The following is a 13,020-nucleotide window of genomic DNA, read 5'->3' as shown; positions in this document are numbered from 1 at the left end:
TTCCTTTTTTAATTAATTTATTCTTGTTACATCTCAATGGTTATCCCATCCTTTGTATCCTCCCATTCTTCCTTCCCTCCCATTTTCCCCTTATTCCCCTCCACTATGCCTGTTCCTGAGGGGGATTCCCTCTCCCTGTATATGCTCATAGGGTATCAAGTCTCTTCTTGGTAACCTGCTGTCCTTCCTCTGAGTGCCACCAGGTCTCCCCCTCCAGGGGACATGGTCAAAGGTGAGGCACCAGAGTATGTGAGAAAGTCATATCCCACTGTCCACTCTACTGTGGAGAATGTTCTGACCATTGGCTAGATCTAGGTAGGGGTTTAAAGTTTTATGGCCTGTATTGTCCTTGGCTGGTGCCTTAGTTTGAGCCATGTTCACTTAATAAACCTCATAGAATATAATATCTGTTGCCTGGCATCTTACTATCTTATCATCTTACTCTCTTTTTATTAATCATAACAGTACTTGTGGATGCTTGAGACAGGAAGCTTAATGCCGACTTAAATACTGTCAACTCAGAGACTGACAGGACTCCACCATGTTCAATAGATTTCCACAAAGAAAAGGCCTCTAATCATTGCCAAAGCTTCTTTTTGAGATGGCAATTTGTACTAGCCTCATTGAAATCTAGAGGCTTTTCACGTAGGGTTCTTTGCTCCGTAAGTGGCATTTATTGATCACCTATTATGTACCTGGCATCTCTAAAGCTTCAGGATATTAGGACACCACAACAGCTCTTTCACACAGGGTTTACTAGTCCAATTTTTAAAGGTTCAGCCTTGAGGTTTAGCACACCTTTCCTATATATGATAGAAACCACAGAGGGAGTCAGTGGACAGATCTTTGGACAACCTTTAATCCTTTTATTGTCCTGTAATACTTCAGTGGAGTTGACAATAGGAAATGTAGTGACCTAAGCAAATAAGTCAGATTCCCTGATCTATAGGGGGAAAGAGGCTTACAGCAGGACACAAAGCATTAGCACTTTTCTGTTGCTTTGATAGGACCCCCATTATTAAAAGTGACTTATGGAAGAGAGTTTACTTTAGCTCACAGCTCCAGAGGGATAAGAGTACATCATGGTGGCAAAGCATGGCAACAAGCAGCAGGCATATAGGCAGGAACAAGTGGCAGGCATGTAGGCAGAAACAAGTGGCAGACATGTAGGCAGGAACAAGAGGCAGGCACGTAGACAGGAAAAAGAGGCAGAGAGATTGTATCTCAGATGGAGTGAACATGAAGTAGGCTGTGACAGTAAACTCTCAAAGTCTACCCTCAGTGGAGGAAAACTGGTGTTTTGTTAAGTTCATAAATTCCAAAAGTGTTTTTTTTAATCCCATTGTCAGAGTACTAACACACAGAGGGAGTAAGGAATGGCTACTTACTAGGCTGAAGATTGCCCCCAAATAAATTATAACTAAGCCCTGGGATTGCAACATTCCAACCCCTCTACATCATTGCAGTTTTAAGCAATCAACCTTTGCAGCCATAGCTTTTCTCCAGGAACCCTTTCACAATATCACAAAGCAAACTGCATTTAGTCCAATTTCAAAGCTCCCAGAGTCTCTCACAGGCTCAATACTGTTTAAAAGTCCAAAGTCTCTTTCAAGACAAATCAGTCTCTAAACTGCCACCTTCTGCAAAAGAAGAAGAAGAAGAAGAAGAAGAAGAAGAAGAAGAAGAAGAAGAAGAAGAAGAAGAAGAAGAAAAAGAAGAGCAAGAAGAAGAAGAAGAAGAAGAAGAAGAAGAAGAAGAAGAAGAAGAAGAAGAAGAAGAAGAAGAAGAAGAAGAAGAAGATTATGCATTTCCAACAGTGTTAGGTCAGGATTGACCTAGGATACATGAAAATAAAAGAAGAGACAAATCTCAGCCTAAGTAGATTGTCCTTTAATTAGAACAATGAAGGGCAGTCTCTCCATGGGAGGGGAAATTGTACCCCTGGCTGCTTGGGAACTTATAGGGCAGAGAAGGAAAGCTTTACCAATGGATGTGTGTGAGGGGGTGTTCTTTGAAGTCCCAGGGCTGCTGAGTTCAGCAGACGTTCTCACTAGTGTCTTGGACAGGTGTTCTCATCAGCGGGCTGAATTGGGAGTTTCTCAGCTTGTCTGGGGTTTCTTGTTTTAGGCCATTAACCCTTCATGTACAATGACAGAATAAACAGTAGCATTCAAAAATGGAGGATTGTGACATAGTGAGGAGGTACTAGACCAAAGCAAAACAAAGACTCACACTTGACGAGCTCCAAATCCTGTACCTCCAAGTCCATATCTTTAGTTACAAAGGGATCCATCCTTCCAGCTTTGCTGCCTTAACATACATCTCTCTTCTGGGCTGGTTCCACTCCCTGTGTGCAGCTCCCCTTGGCAGGTATCTCATAGCTCTGGCATCTGGAACATCCTGGGGGATGCAACACAACCCAGGCCTCACTTCCATAGCTTCCATGCAATGGCCTGTCAGGGTCCCCTGACCTCTTTTAGGCAGGGACTTCACTGACACATGCTGCCTTAACTTAGAGGCTCTCTGAAACTACAGAGGGAGAATCTATGACATCAACACTTTTGTACCCTTCATGTGGCTAAAGGCAGCACCATGTGGATGACATTGCAGAGTTAGATGGCCACCTTATCTCACATTAGCAGCAGCTTCATTATTCATTCATTCTAAAAGACAACAATTCCTTAGTCTCTTTTACGAGGTGGAGGTTAACTTGGGTGAGGTATTACCCTTTGGGTACCTTTCTTATTGCTTCAATGTAGAGAGATAATTTTTCTTTACAGGTACAACCTCTCAACCGTGACCTTCTCTCCATCCATCCATCTTTCCATCATCCATTCTCCTGCCCTTCTCTAATTTCATCCATCCAGCCTTCCTTCCATCCATCCATTGGTCTATCTATCCTCCATTCTCCCACTGACTGCATTAATATTTATTGAGCGTCCTTTTCATATCTTACTTTTAAATGACTTCAGCAGCTGAAATAAGTCTTCATGAGTCCTTTTCCTCATGAGAACAAAGGGCCATTCCTGTTCTCACATTTTTTTGGCTCTTACAGACAGTTATTTTATCATCTTTCCTCTTTTATCACCCTCCAGATTGAACAAAACATCTTCCTTTCACCTTCTTGGAGAGGTCTTCTCTCACAGCCTATGTTTCATTTTGAAGAATAAACCACAAGAGAAAAGGTGAGGAGTAGCAATATCATCAGAGCTCTTGCATGGGCGGAAGCATCATTCTCTTGGCCCCTGGTCCTCCCAGAATGTTCTCTCTAGGCCGTAGGGAAGCTCACCAGGCAGGAGGGAAGGTTAACAGCCTGAGGGAGGAAGAAGCCAAATAACTCACTCAAGAGTGTTATCACCCAGGAAACAGAGGGAAGTTACAGATGGGCCCCCTTCACTCACCAGGATGAGTTCTGAGAAGTGCTCAGACAGAGACCTAGAATGAGAAAATATTGTCAGGATGTACTTCTTCAATGAAGTGCCCTCTCCCCGTACAAACAAAAACAAAGGCAGCAGCAAATATTTGCCTGCAGGGCTCTCATCTGCAGGTAACTTTGAAGGCAACTGTGTTCTCTGGTCCCTACCCACAAGGTCAGTACTCTCATGGGAAAAAGTTCTTAAGGCAGCACGGGTACCGCGAAGGACCCATCTGCAACCATCTGGGGTCTCCCTGTATCACACAAAGGGATGTTCTAGTGGCTGAGTCTTCAGGATGCCTGGTCCAGTTTCCCAGCTGGCAGCTTCCTTGAACATGGCTGAGTGTGACTTACTCTTCACTCAAGCTGAGAGGTGCTTATGTGAGCAGAATGCCATCTCACCGCGGTCCTTTGCAGAGCTGTCAGTATGACTGTGCACTTTAGTCTCCAAGGAGAAAATATTACTAAAACAATTTGTGAACTTGTTTGACCCTTTCTGAAGCCTTTTTATACGTTTCCCAGAAAGAGCGTGAAAAGGACTCATGTACCAAAGATGCAGTTTTACAGAGAGCAATGCTGAGGTTTGGCTTTTACGAAGATGACGTCTTAGCCAACACCACACAGGTGGCACAGGGTAGAGCCAGAGTGAAGACTGAGCCCAGCTGTCTCTGCGTTCAACCCATGTAATAATCTAACTATTGCCACGTGTTGTCAATATGCTACATTCCAAGGTAGAAGAAATACAGAGGCAAATTAACATGTCTGTCTGTCTTCTGGAACACTCCTGCATGATCAAGGGAAGGGGGTGCAGTAGTAAGAGAAAGGAGAAAGAATATCCCTACTCTCTCCTTACTGAAAACATCTAAAGTCATTGCACTGACTGGTTTTGCATGGCAACTCGACACAAGCTAGAGTCATTAGAGCGGAAGGAGTCTCAGTTGAGGAAATGCCTCCATGAGATCCACTGTCAGGTATTTTCTCAATTAGTGATCAATGAGGAAAGGTCCATCCTATTGTAGGTGGAGCCACCCCTGGGCTGGTGGCCCTGGGCTCTAAAAGAAAGCAGGCTGAGCAAGGCATGGGGAGCAAGCCAGTAAGCAGCACCCATTCGTGGCCTCTGCATCAGCTCCTGCCTCCTGGTTCCTGCCCTGTGTGAGTTCCTTCAATGATGAACAGCAATGTGGAAGTGTAAGCTGAAGAAACTCTTTGCTCCCCGACTGGATTTTTGGTCATGGTGTTTGGTCGCAATAGAGACGCTGACTAAGCCAGCTTCTGTCTTGGCTTCCTAGCTCCCCTCTGTCCGTTCAACTGCCTAGAGGTGAACGCAGGTCCGACTCTTCTACAACTCTAGACATACTTTCTTATGTTGTTGCTTTTCTTTTCACTCATCTTCTTTGTAATTCTTCCTGACCATAACAATGACAACAACTTTTACAGTTGATGAATATTTTCTTTCTTTTTTTTTTTTTTAACAATGTTTGATATTTGAGTAGGGTGTGGTGGTACACATCTTTAATCCTAGCACTAGGGAGGCAGAGCCCGCTCCACCTACTCTACTTGCATTTCCTGGGGACGCCATCTCTTAGTGCAGTTCTAGGGTCTCCCTTACCTATGTCCCAACATCCCCGTCAGCCTCCCCTCCTAGCCTAGCTCCATCCCTCTGTGTCATCTGCCCACCTACAGAAACACTTCCTGTGAGAGACCTCTGATGGTCACTCTGGGCCGGGATGCAGGTAGAGAATTTTCCCCATCACTCCTGTCTTTCATTCTGGTCCCTCCAGGCTTACTCTTAGTCCTTTGACATCCTGCCAGCAGGAGCCCCTAGTCCCACAACACCTCTGATCTCTCTAGAGACTGTGTCTTAGGGAAGATCCATGGTCCCCCTAGGGTAGTGGGTCTCAATCTTCCTAATGCTCTGAGCCTTTAATACAGTCCCTCATGTTATGATGACCCCCAATGAAAAATTATTATTTTTTTGTTTCATAACTGTAATTGTGCTACTGTTAGTGACCCCGGTCAAAGGGTTGTTTGACCACCAAAGAGGTCACAACCCACAGGTTGAGAACCACTGCCCTAGGACTTCGCTGCTGTGCCTCTCAGACATGCCTCCTACCCCAGCTCCATTTCCATCCCCCATGGACCCATAGGAACACTCTCTACCAGGGACCCTATGGCTACCACAGTTGCCTAGAATCCAGAGTGGGGACACAGCCACCAAAGGACAGAAGACCCACCTGAAAATAAGGCACAGATAGCTACACCAAGAAATAGTTAAAATATCATAACTTTAGATGCCTAATTCCAGGCAAAAAACACAACATGAACCGTGAAGACAATCTGCCTCCTGTGGAAGCCGGCAAGCCCATTTCAGTGGTCATCTCTTGGCAAAACAGCTGCAGCCCTCATCAGAGCCGCTGCGCCTGCTTCTAAGTGTCAATGGAGATTGGGCCTATGGATGGTTGGTGTTCCCTCATAGAAGAAGGGAGCTGGAAAGGCCATTGGAGTTTCCAGCCAATCCTCTCAGGCATTTCTTTTTCAATTGTGCCCTAAATGCATGTGGCCTGTTCACGATACAATCCAAGCTGCTGGCTCTCCCGGCTAGCCCAGTGTGCGGGTATGTCGCCATGGGTTCTGAAGCCTGTTCACAACATGGAGACTCTTCAGGTCCAGTTTGTCGTTGACCTTGCTTTCTAGTCTCTTGTTACTGGCTGATCCTTAGTTGGCTCAAGACTTCAGGCCCAGTCCTAAACTCACAGGATCCAGCCTCTCCAGATGCCATAGCTGCCGGTCTCAGGGAGATACAGCCTACTTCATATCCTAAGCCAGCAGGCAAAGGAGACACTTGACCCCCTGATTGACATGACACAGAAAAGGAAGTAAAGCACACAGACAGGAAATGTTCAGGTCTGGGCCAGATGTGGAACAGATGGTGTGTGTGAGGACACAGCTTCCAGATGTGACCATCAATCTTGGTTGTCTACTAGAGTGGATCTGAAATCAAGTAAGAGACATGCTCCCCTGGGAGATTCTATGAGGAAGATTAGTGGGGGATAATAGGAAGGATTAAGGGAGGGGAGAAATACCGCTCAGAGTGGGTGGCACCTTCTACCGGTGGCCCAGATATATAGAGGTCTGAATAAAACCAGTGCTGCCTGCTTGCCTTCACTTCTTGTTGGGAGGTGCATCTTCTCCACTGTCTCTGCCTGCTGCTGCTGTTGCACTGTCACTGCCCTCAGAAGGCAGTTTCTTCAGCCTCTCTACATGGACCAGGCTCTCTGGGAATCTTCCAGGCCTGCAGATTCAGATTGGGACGGCGGAGGCATCTCCTCATTTACCGAACAATTACTGTGTTCTTAGCCCCTCCTGCGTGAAGATAGTCATTGCTGGTCTGCAGCTCGTGTAGTGTAATAAACTCCTCTTTATAATATATATTCATCCTTTTCTATTGGCTCTGTTCCTCTAGAGAATCTTGATGTACACTGTGTTTCCACACAGAACATGTATTTCCCCCCACCCCATACACCACCAGACAGCACCTTCTTGGATACCGGAGTTCAGGAAAGCCTATTTTGAGGCATCATGTCACATAACTGCCTGTGGCTTCCAGGCAGCCAGGACTGGAACGGTAATGGAAAGGACCTTGGCAAGTGGCGCCATGAGCCCATGAGTTCTACTTACACTCTAAACTAACTGAGAGCCTGACGAGGCTGTGTGTAATTGATGAGCTCTGGCAGGTAGTCGGTCCCCCACTGCAAACAGCCCTGCTTGGGAAGGCTGATTTATTTGTGTTTTATGGCTTATTTTTGTGGTGAAGAAAAAAAATCAATAAAGCCATTCACTTTTGCATTTTGAATGCGCCAGGCAAAATCAGAGTGGCGTCAAGCCAATGCTTTACGATTTCTATTTCCAAAGGTGAGCCAGTGCAAATGAAATCAGACTTGAACTTGAAGAATACCCCAGTATTCCCCCTTCCTGAGTGCTGGTCCTTGAAGCAAGGCAGGCTGGAGAAGACCTTGGTCTCACTGTCAGGAGCCTGCCTACTGTTCCCATGGCCAGATCCCTGCTGAGCTGGGGCTGGGACAGTCAGGACCACAGGGAAGCTCTGGGAGGCACAGGGAGCCTGGTGCACTCTGTCTTAGTTAGACCTTCAGGCCCTCTCTGCTTCTCTCTCTATCTCTACCACTGTTTATGTCTGTGTCTCTCTATCCTTCTGTGTCATCTCTTCCTGTCACTCTCTAAAATCTCTCTTGTTCAGTGTTTGTCTCTGTCTCTTTCTTCCCTTTCATCCTGTATCTCTGCCTCCCTTTGTCTATCTTTCTGTCTCTCCAACTCTTGCCCTTTCTGTCTGTCTCTCTCTCTCTCTAGCTCTTTCTGTCATTCCATCTCCAGCACGCTCTCTAATCTCGCTCTCTCGTTCTCCCTTCCTCCATCTCAGCCTCTCTCTTTGTGCCCCTCTATAACATACCGTTTCCCCCACACTCTCTTCTATCACACTGAGGCTCATCCCAAAGCTATCTGTATCCAACAGCTACTTGTCCTGAGTCACCTTGAAGCTCCCTGCTGGGTGTATCCCAGGCCTCTGTGGCCAAGCCCAGTGGCCACCTGTCAGATCACCAGCTGCTGCAGTACTCTCACAGCAGGGAGCATGCTGCCTTTCTCCCTGAGACCTCAGGAGGTTCGGGCCTGAGCTGTCACTGTAAGTCCTTGCTAAAGAGCTCTCTGGCTCTTCTTATTTCATTTTCCATCACCTGCCCCTTAAATATTGGTTTTCTTAGAGAGCAAGTCCTATCTCCTTACCCTTATTCACCATCCTGGATGATTTAATTCACTCAGAACTGCAACTGTGTACTCACAATTCTTTGCTTAATAATGTCCAGTCCATATCTCCCACGTGGCCTCAGCATTTGCTAGAAGACACAAAGGCTGATGTCAGCATACCAGGAAATGGATTTTTTAGTGGAGCTGCCCAGACCCTCCCCATGAACAAGATTTTTGAAGTCCAGAGGACTTGAGTCCCCAAAGTACTGGCATTGACATGTTCGGCTAGGTAACCCCAGGCCATTATCTCGTCTCTTTCCTGGCCACACTTGAGTCATATCAGGGCCTCACTGGGCATAGGCGTGTGAGAGATGTCCCATGGATTAGAAAGCATGGGACAGAGCACAGCTACAGTAAATGTATCAGTGACAGAGAATCAAAGTGTGCCATGATGATCCATTTTGCAAGAAGATGTGTAGACGTCGTGGTAGAAGGGCTGTGTGAGACGGGATGGAAACAGCAATGAGAAGCCACTGGGTGGAGAGAGGAAAGCGGTATCTGAGCCGGAGTAACAGGCCAGGCCAGTCCGAGCAGGCAGAAACTGCGTGCCTGAGAAGTCCAGTGGTCCAGGGTTACCATGTGGAGCAGGACAAGAGGAGGAAAGACAGCTGGATCACTCCAGCTGCTGAAGAGTGGAGCCATAGCAGAAGACCTAAGGATGCCAGCAGCTCCTTCCACGTGTGTGTGTGTGTGTGTGTGTGTGTGTGTGTGTGTGTGTGTGTGAGAGAGAGAGAGAGAGAGAGAGAGAGAGAGAGAGAGAGAGAGAGAGAGGTCAGAGCCAGTGTGCCAGGGCAAGACAATGTATCTAGCAGTTTTCTTCACCTACTTGTAAGAGGGCAAGACCCAACAAGGGTGAGTATAGCTTGTGTCCAGCTGAAATGTCAAGATCCCCTATCTGTTTGTAGTGGGTCACTCATGACCGGGTCTATGGACTGTTGGTATTCCCTTATAGAAGAAGGGGGCGAGGAGGACATCGGGCTCTCACCTAAGTGTCAAGGCACTCCTCTCAGCCTGGGAAACAAACCCAAGAACCCCATCAGAAGTCTCGCAGTCACACGTTAGAAGCCCACAGATGCAGGAACCTCCTCAATAACAATTCCAGAAGCTAAACATTGTTAGCCTGTGATGCCCCTCCCACCCAGGATGCAGGGAGATGAGGCTCATCTCACTGATAGTCATGTGCCCACTGTCGCTAGCTGGACAAAACACCATTGCCAGCACTGCGCTCCAATGTCTGGGAACACTCCCACAGCAAAGTGAGGGGCCGCTGAGCACACAAAGAATGGCTCTGGCTGTGTGGGGTCCCCTCCCCGAGGAGAACCCATCGTCCCACCGCACTGATACTTCTCCACTGCTTACCCTGCTATGGCTGCTATCCACCAGCAGAGTGGGGACCGGAGGACTGATAAGCCGTGATGAATTGCTTATCCAGGGAAACGATATGAAACACGACTGTGAAGGCTGACTGCTGGGCATGAGCATCTAATTAGAAATTTGGGAGGCTAAAGATCTGATAAATACACCGTGATTCAAAAACAAATTTCATGTCTTTGGTAAGTATAACATTGTAATAAACTATCTGTGCAAACTTATAAAGAAATTAGATGACACTAACAATTAATACTGAAAACAAGATATTTCTTCCAGATCACAAGAGTACCATTATTTGTTTTCTTTCTTTTTTTTTTTTTTTTTTGCTTGTTTTGGTTTTGTATGTTTGCTTTGTTTGTTTGTTTGGTTGGTTTTTTCGAGACAGGGTTTCTCTGTGCAGCATTGGCTGTCCTGGGCTCACTTTGTAGGCCAGGCTGGACTCACAGCAATCCAACTGCCTCTACCTCTCTGAGTACTGGGATTATAGGCATGCACCACCATGACTGGCTTCATTGTTTATTTTCTTTTTAAAAAATTATTTATTAATTTATTCATATTACATCTCAATTGTTAGCCCATCCTTTGTATCCTCCCATTCCTCCCTCCCTCCCGCTTTCCCACTACTCCCCTCCCCTATGTCTATGACTGAGGGGGACCTCCTCCCCCTGTATATGCTCATAGGGTATCAAGTCTCTTCTTGGTAACCTGCTATCCTTCCTCTGAGTGCCACCAGGCCTCCCCATGAAGGGGACGTGCTAAAAAATTGGGCACCAGAGTTTGCCTGAAAGTCAGACTCCACTCTCCACTCAATGGTGGAGAGTGTCCTGTCCATCAGCTAGATCTGAGTAGGGGTTCAAAGTTTACTGCCTATATTGTCCTTGGCTGGTGCCATAGTTTGAGTAGGACTCCTGGACCCAGATCTATATGTTATATTGTTCTTCTTGTAAGTTTCTAGGACCCTCTGGATCGTTCTATTTCCCCATTCTCCCATGCTTCTCTCACCTAAAGTCCCAATAGAATGTCCTTCCCTCTGACCCACTTTCCTGGTAAGTGAAGACTTTCATGGGACATACCCCTTGGACTAATGTCTCCATATAAGTGAGTATATACCATTTGACTCTTTTTGCTTCTGGGTGAACTCACTCATTATGCTCATTTCTAGTTCAATCCATTTGTCCACAAATTTCGGGAATTCCTTGTTTTTAATAGCTGAGTAGTATTCCATAGTGTAAATGTACCACAGTTTCTTTATCCATTCTTTTACTGAGGGACACTTAGGCTGTTTCCATGTTCTGATTATTATGAATAAGGTAGCTATGAACATGGTTGAGCATATGTCCCTGTTGTATGGTGGAGCATTTTCTGGGTATACTCCAAGGAGTGGGATAGCTGCGTCTTGAGGAAGCCCTATTCCCATTTTTCTGAGAAAGCACCAGATAGATTTCCAAAGTGGTTGTACTAGTTTGCATTCCCACCAGCAATGAAGGAGTGTTCCTCTTTTTCCACATCCTCACCAGCATGTGGTATCACTTGAATTTTTTATCTTAGCCATTCTGATGAGTGTAAGATGAAATCTCAGTGTCGTTTTTGATTTGCATTTCTCTGATGACTAAGGAGGTTGAACATTTCTTTAAGTGTTTCTCAGCCATTTGATATCCCTCTTTTGAGAATTCTCTGTTTAGTTCTGAGCCCCATTTCTCAATTGGGTTATTTGGTTTGGTGGTGTTTAATTTCTTGAGTTCTTTATATATTTTGGATATTAGACCTTTGTCAGATGAAGGGTTGGTGAAGATCTTTTTCCAGTCTGTAGGCTGTTGCTTTGTTCTGTTGACAGTGTCTTCTGCCTTACAAAAGCTTCTCAGTCTCATGAGGTCCCATTTATTAATTGTTGACGTTAAGACCTGGGCTACTGGAGTTCTGTTTGGGAAGTTGTCTCCAGTGCCAATGTGTTCCAGGCTCTTCCCCACTTTTTCCTCTAACTGATTTAATGTCTCTGGTTTTATGTTGAGGTCTTTGATCCACTTGGACTTTAATTTTATACATAATGACAAATATGGGTCTAATTGCATTTTTCTACAAGTAGACATCCAGTTAGACCGTTGCTTATTTTCTAAAATGCCTGACTAGATTGTCATTTTCCAACATTAGCATAGACGATTTAAACTCTGATCTAAAGACAGATTTTCATACTGGAATAACAACGCCAAAACCTCCATGATGTATGTCATGAAAGAGATGAACATATCACAGGTGTCTTATGGGTAAAACTGAGCAGTGTGTTAATACAAAAGTACAAATGAACACAAGCCATGCCACGTTCAAGTCACCTCATGAAGGTTTGTTTCATACCTAGATATTTGATAAGCACAAAGACAACCTATTCCTTCTAAGAAAAATGGGAGCCTTGGGGTATCTTTAACAGGCTTTGGGTCTATAGGCTAAAGTGTGGAGTCGTGGTCCAATATCAAAGTGTAGGCACTAGATGACGTCAGGTTGATGGCAATCCGTATGACATGAGCACCGGGCAGCATACATGCGTATGGTCAGCGTCTGTGCATGCAGCAGCAATTTCCATTGACCCCAAGGAGACAGAAGAACTTTGCCGAGGAACACTGCAGGCCTGTTTAGTCATCCTATCCACATCCCAGGTGTGTTAAAAAGTCTGCATCTGCTGCACTGTTTAAAGAGGCTTGTCCAGAAAACACCCAGAAAGCAAAACGAGCCTGGGTCTTTTCTCTGATTTCCAAGCTCCATTGCAGAAACGGAGGAAGTCCTTGACTCAGAAGAAAAGGAGATTAGACTTGGCAAACAAAAAGACGTGGCCTGGAATGGGGCTGCCGCCCCCCCCACCTGCTTCCTGTCCTGCAAACCCCTCTTCCCTTCCTCCTTCCTCCTTTCTTCTCCTCTCTCCTCCTCTCCTTCACCCCCTTCCTCCTTCTCCTCTTTCTTTTTGTTCTCATTTTTTCCCTCTTATTCTTCCTTAGTTAAAATACACACATGCGTACTGAAAGTTTTCTGTCTTGCCTTGGTCCCTGCAACACTGATGTCTATATATATTTTTTTCAATTCAATAATGATCTCTATACTTTTCTACATCTGATTATAATTCTATAACAACAGCAACAGCAAACGCGCCTAGCACTTAAAAACAGGATAGTTTATATGCCAGTTGGGACTCTTGAATGCTGAGGAGGCACTCGATGAATGGGTTGAAGCTCCAAGCAGATGTTCCCTATAAGTATCAGGAACTCCCTGGTGCCACCAAGGCCCAGCTGTCCCCTTAGTTCACCGATGGCCTCTGTGACCCCTGAGCATATATCATGTTGGCCCCTGTGGTCTGTGAAGCTGCACTCTCCTCCCTACCTTCTGCCACCTGCACAGGAGGCATAGCTGCGGCTGCAGTCCCTTCTGCATCC

General features: G+C 45.8%; 1 long non-coding RNA gene across 1 annotated transcript; it reads right to left on the bottom strand.

Moving 5' to 3' along the window:
- Positions 1-994: 994 nt before the first annotated feature.
- On the bottom strand, positions 995-9,712 carry LOC311582220. Its single transcript, XR_014774037.1, has 4 exons — positions 9,593-9,712; positions 8,213-8,322; positions 3,402-3,435; positions 995-3,313 (listed from the first exon to the last, which is right to left on the bottom strand). It is a non-coding gene; the product is annotated as an uncharacterized lncRNA (long non-coding RNA).
- Positions 9,713-13,020: the final 3,308 nt, after the last annotated feature.

Source organism: Acomys minous (assembly GCF_964271855.1).
Source record: "Acomys minous genome assembly, chromosome: 13".
Lineage (NCBI taxonomy): Eukaryota > Metazoa > Chordata > Mammalia > Rodentia > Muridae > Acomys > Acomys minous.
The sequence above is the reverse complement of the archived record's forward strand: the minus strand, read 5'-3'. Positions and strand labels throughout refer to the sequence as shown.